Genomic DNA, 6,000 nt, shown 5'->3' with positions numbered 1-6,000 from the left:
GAAAAGTAACTTTCCCAAACTTTGAAAAAGGGTCAGTTTGTGATACTTTGATGCAGGCGAGCCACATATGTATTTCGAAGGCAGCTCTGCTGCCCAGAATGATTGTGAAAGAGTTGCAAAAACTTAATAGAAATTGTAAGGACAAATTATCGCCACCACATAATTATTTAGTGACAAAGCAGACACACTATCGGCCTCGCCCGGAAGAATTGTACTCCCCGCGGAAAAACGTTCCGCAGCATTTAACCGCGACGAAGGCACTTCTTATGGTTAGGGAGGAGATTCACACCAGCCAAGGGAGCCCACAGAGTTTTTGCCCACACCAGGCAAACGTTTTGAGGAGCGTTTGCCTCTCGGATAGGCAAAGCAGATACCCTGATAATTTAAACTCCTAGTCACCTTGATTGAGTTGACTCGACCCTTTGTCACTGGGTGTATGTATGTGCAACTCTGCCAGTAACCTTGTCGGTTCCAGATTAAGAACTGGAGATACGCTAAAGATTACAGTAAGTGCTTCTGAAACACCCAACTTTGGATCACATCTCATCCCTCTCTGCTGTAATAATAACAATGTGCCGTCAAGTCAATTCTGACTTTCCATGGTTTTCCAGGTGGAGAGTACTCAGAAGTGGTTTACTATTCCTTTCTTCTGGGGATATCCTAGGACTGTGCAGCTCGCCCAAGGCCACACAGGCTGGCTCTACTCACAGGAGGCACAGTGGGGAATCGAGCTCCCAACGGCTGCCTCCACCTGTAGACTGCAAATAAAACAAGGGGTTGGTTTGCCTCCCGAGAGAACGTACAGCCTGTATAGCTCTTGGCAAGCTGCACGGTCCTAGAAGTGCCCCCAGAAGATGCCACCCCTGCGGCCTTTAGACTTGGGAAACCCCATGAAGGGCGGCTATTAAGTCGACTCGAGGGCAGGCAACCCTTGCCGGTGCTTTACCGGCGTGGTGGTGGGCGAGAGGGTTTCTTCATAACATAGTGCATAAGGGTGAGGAAATGTATCTGGCCCCTGTAGTGAGAGATCTGAAACGGGTGACGCTGACAGACTCAACCCTTCCCTTAATAATAAGGCACTTCGTTATAATTTTTTTTTAAAATTAGTTTCCCAACAACTGCCAAGGCGAGGGGGGCGTCTGGCATTTTATTGCGCTCTTTCCTCCCCGGCAGCCGACAAGTTGGCACAAGGGCCGCGCATGGTGAGGAAGCAGCTGCCAGGGAGAGGCTATGTCGGCGCGCATGTGTTCTCCCTTTCTCTGTGTGTATGTGTACGTAAGGCTGAACCAGGATCTTTCTGAGGCTCCAGAGACGACATTGCGGGGGAATTTTCGCCCGAAGCAAGGGATGTTTCCTCCTCCTCCTCTTCAGACAAGCAGCAGCCTGCCGTCAGAGAGGCAGCGGGGACTGCGCGGGATCTTCCGAAGGGGAACGGCTCGCAAGGGCGCGCCTTCAAGGTAGGAAGGCGCTCGCTCGCGGAGGAGGTGCGCTGAGGAGATTTTAGACGCCGGACTTTAGTGGCCTTCGGTCATTGTATGTGAGAGAGGGAGGGGGGGGAAGGCATGTTAATTCTTAATGTTAAAGTATGCTACTTTACTTACTCCAAAATGGGGTAAGCGCAATCTTGTACTTTGCGCTGCCCGCCCCTCTCTCCCCGGCCATTACTGCTGTGAGGGGCATGGGCTCAACGCCGCCAAGTCCTGCACTGAGAGCGCCACTCTTTTTGCTCCTCATGTTTTGAGTGGAACTTGTCCTCCATTTAACGAGGGCACCTGAAGAAATGCGTTGGAAATGAAAAGTGGGAAAGTTCAGGCAGGAGAGTTGTTCGCGCGACTACCGTGCGCCCCTTTCCGAGGCGAAGCCTTTTTAAACCGACCAATGGGAGCCATTACCACCATCGCCGCCGTCGCCGCCACCCCAAATCAGCCCAGGGTGAGTGGAAGGAAGAGGGCAGGTCTTTAACCCCACAAAGCCTGACCCTAGCTGGACCGGACCCCGAGGGACGTGATCGGATTGGCTCATTCATACGCTGACCGCAAATGCTTAGGAAGCTACAGTACTTTGATAAAGAGTGGGGAAACTGAGATTCAAAAATGTCAGGAACCCAACATAGCAACCTGTACGATTTGTAAATTGGGGGTGGGGGGGCTGCTGTATATTTCTATTGAATCAGCAAACGGGGCAGGCGCTGCTAGTCGCCCGAAATGTGAAAGGAAGATCGTCCCCAAAGAATCATTTTTGAACTCGATGCTTGGTGAAACTGTGGTTCGGTTTTATACAGAAACAACGGAATGGAAACCTGGAGCAAGTCACCTAAATAGATTCCTTTAGGCTATTTGGGAATATGAACTTTCACCACCAGGGTGTAAGGAATATTATAGAAGGTGCTACTTTTGGTATTCTATTTCTGGGTGCCTATCATATAAAATTGTACTTTGTGTATGTGTGTGAGTATTTTCCAAATAACTGAAATTAATCAGAAATGTCCCTAAATTGGCCAAGCAGTAAAATAAGCTGCTGAGAATGCACTGTAGCTTAATATATATTTTATGCAATTATGCTACATCAATAATGTTCCTGTTAATTAATGTCTCAGCTATTAGAATATATGTGTTTACGGCTCTCTGTAAAATAGATCAGAGATAAAACTAGTTTTGGATCCTTCTTTCTCACTTTACTTGCTCTTTGGACTTACTTGTACAACTTGCCAGTTCTTTAAAATGCATCAAATTTTTACTTTATCACAAGTATGGAAAAGGTGTTCTTTCATGCATAAGATTAATCATAGGCAAGGAAACTTGGGAAATTTGCCTGTTCAGTGCATATCCTGTTGCATATAATGCTACCTACATATCTTCCATATATTTATCTACTTCCAGGTTTTGATATAACCATTGTAAAGCCAAAAAAAAAAAAAAAAAAAAAAAAAAAAAAAAAAAAAAAAAAAAAACCCAAAACCTGCTGCTTATATACCGCCCCATAGTGCTTCAAGCACTCTCTGGGCGGTTTACAAGTTAATTATGCAGGCTACACATTGCCCTGTTTGGCTTGCAGAACAATCTGTTAGGATCTAGACAGAAATAATAGAACCATTTCCTTTTTCTTCTTCGCACCCTGAATTATGGAATCTGAAGGTGATGGTTGGGCAGTTACACCAACTGCCATCTCTTGTCAATCCAACAATTCGTATACTGTATACACTGTCTTAAAGGAAAAAAAGAAGGTAAAGAGCAGAAGTTCTCTCATATGAACTTCTGCTGCTCTTTACCTTGTTCCATAAAATGGAGAGAGAGAAAAATAAGGTCAAGGGTAGCAAGAGTTCTCTCTGTCTCTCTCTCTCTCATATGAACTTTTGCTTTCCTTGACCTTGTTTTTTTCCATGTTATATTTTCTTGAGATAAAAGAGTTATGCTTATTTCACCACTTGAAGTATGAGAGGATAGACTGTGCAAATAAGTATGTAGTTCATCTTTACTAGTTGTCATTTTGGTCAGATGAGGTTCAAAAAGAGGGATAGTGAACAGGAGGAGCATTTACTGATGCTACAAGCAAGGGGCATGATATTTGGTTTATAATGGGATGAACAAAGTAGAATTTCCTGTGTTCATGAAAACATTAGCTGTGGAGCTCAGTGCCTGTGCGCTCTCTCTCTCTCTCGCTCTGTGTGTGTGTGTGTGTGTGTGTGTGTGTGAGTGAGAGAGAGATGTAGTGCACTTCTCTTAATGCTGAACATCATGCAAAAGTCCTCTTGTACAAATGTCAAAGTAGTAGAGAATACCAGTGGAAGGTGCTCTGGAAAGTCTTCACCTATATTCTTTTAAAGATTTTGCACATTGTACAATATTAGTTATAATCAATCTAGGCTACATATATTACTACTATAATATTATCTACTTGATCTGATCCAATTAGGTTCATAACTGGAAACACCTTGGTACATTTTTTCTCTGACAGATGTATAGAAATAAATCCAGGAGACATAAAACAAAAAAAGATGCCTAGGGTTGTTTTAAACAACTGGAAAATAACAATAACAGAGCAGGAAAGAGAAGTATAGAGTTTTATTTCTACCCCTCAACACAATTGTGTGAAAGCAATTGCCATAAATTTTCAATCAGCCTTTATTTCCAGTAAATATACTCAGCCCACAGGTGCAAATGGTAATTGGACACAATGGCAAATTCATGATTAGAAGGAATAAGCCAGGGATAGGGAAAATTTAGCTCTCTAGATTTGTTCTGGCATTCTACTCCCAGATGTCAGGGACAGTAGGACCAGTGTTAAGATGTTGTGGAAGCTGCAATACAAAGCATATGATGGCCAGTTTCCTATCCTTTGCACAGGGAATAATACAAAGTAGCCTTCTACAACCTTCCAGATGTTTTGGACTACAGTTCTCAGCTAATATGGCCAATAATAGTGGGGGAGCATGGAAGTCAAAGGCAGTTCTGTGTGGTATTCAGCTGAAGAAGGATGGTCCAAGGTCACAGAGAATAAGGACAAGCAACTGCCATGTGAACAGTAGTGAGATCACAGGCCCTTGTACTTTTATTGAAGTACAATAAAAGTGTGGAATGGGAAACTTGGAGAGGGGCAGCTTGTTATGGGACAGGAAGATACACCTATTGAACTTCCTGATCTGTGGCATAAGCAGCCCTCTTGTCTTCCTTTAGCAGAGTTATTGGCAAAGATCAAAGAGACAGCAGTAAAATGTTAAAGGAGCAATAGCACTGGGTTAGTACACACACGATAAACTACCTCTTGCCATATTTCTTTCATTCCAGTGATTTCTATGATTTATTTTACTAATGTTGTATGGGGGAGGGAGTGGAATTACCTGAGAGAAGTGCAAGAGAAAACAGTATTTATATTCCTTGAGGGATTCTATGAAAAAAAAGAGGTGCTCTTAATTAATAGTGATAATTGCACTTGGTTAAAGAGAAAAGTGAAAACGTCTTTTGAATCAGTCATGCTAAACAGTACATTTCAGAGGGTTATGTGAAACAGTTATTTAAAGTAACAAAACTTTAACCCTCTTGTGTAGCTGTGTAACTTTCAGAGGCAAACTGCCACAATGTAAGAAATAACTGTAGACATTTTCATTTGCATGCTGAGTCATACAATCAATATGCAAGTGACAGTGTTTACGTTGATTTCTTAACTTGGGGCAATTTGCCTCCAAAACCTATGCTGTTTGCACAGACTATCATTCTGTGGTAACACTGTATATTCACAATAGTAAATTCAAATGTAGTGGAAACTGGAACTCACTCAATTAAATTCTGTTAATTCCAAATTTATTGTGGTCTCTAGTAATTTCCCATTGAAGTAATGGAAGTCTGTACAAAGGGCTGTAGCAAAGACAGGTTGACACTGGCTGAAATCCTGTTGCGCAGCTACCATGTTATATTAATTTTTGCTCCAAAAACACATTAGGGCTTATTTTCAGGGGATGTTTTATTTTTTTATGTACAACAATCTACATTTATTCATCTTTTTCTGGTTGCTGCACAATGGTGGAGGGCAGGGTTTCACTTAACTGAGGCTTATTTTGGGTGTAGGGCTTATATTACGAGCATCCTGAAAAAACATATTACGGCTTATTTTCAGGTTAGGTCTTATTTTTGGGGAAACAGAGTATATATATGAACAAAAATGTCAGCTGAATATAAATGTTGTGAACCACACAAATGCGACATGAACCATGTGATCAATGGCAAAATGTTAGCTACCTGGATGGAAGGCTGTGGTTGGGTTCATGTTCTGAATTGAGCAGTTCCTCTTCTTTAACGTGATAAACCACAGGAGACGAAATATCATTAACTGAATGTTTAATTTCTTTAGGAGGGGATGGGTGTGTTACAACTTCTGTCGGTCCAACGAGACCATCAACCATAGGTGGTCCAGTCCACATCTTAGGCAGTCCTGTCCACATCACATTGTCTTTTAGCACCGGGACATCCCAAACCTCTCCCGGTCTGTTGGCTTTCTCAGGGGGTT

General features: G+C 42.7%; 1 protein-coding gene across 2 annotated transcripts in view; it reads left to right on the top strand.

Annotated features, from left to right (window-relative positions):
* The first annotated feature begins 1,154 nt into the window (after positions 1-1,154).
* Positions 1,155-6,000, top strand: part of PAK6 (p21 (RAC1) activated kinase 6) — a 70,156-nt gene continuing 65,310 nt past the window's right edge. The window contains exon 1 of one of the 2 annotated variants that reach the window (XM_020795782.3): positions 1,155-1,457. The gene's annotated coding sequence lies outside the window, so the exon portion shown is untranslated. The remainder of the gene's footprint in view (positions 1,458-6,000) is intronic. The other variant, XM_078391664.1, reaches the window with a different exon arrangement.

Source organism: Pogona vitticeps, chromosome 1 (genome assembly GCF_051106095.1).
Source record: "Pogona vitticeps strain Pit_001003342236 chromosome 1, PviZW2.1, whole genome shotgun sequence".
Lineage (NCBI taxonomy): Eukaryota > Metazoa > Chordata > Lepidosauria > Squamata > Agamidae > Pogona > Pogona vitticeps.
The sequence above is the reverse complement of the archived record's forward strand: the minus strand, read 5'-3'. Positions and strand labels throughout refer to the sequence as shown.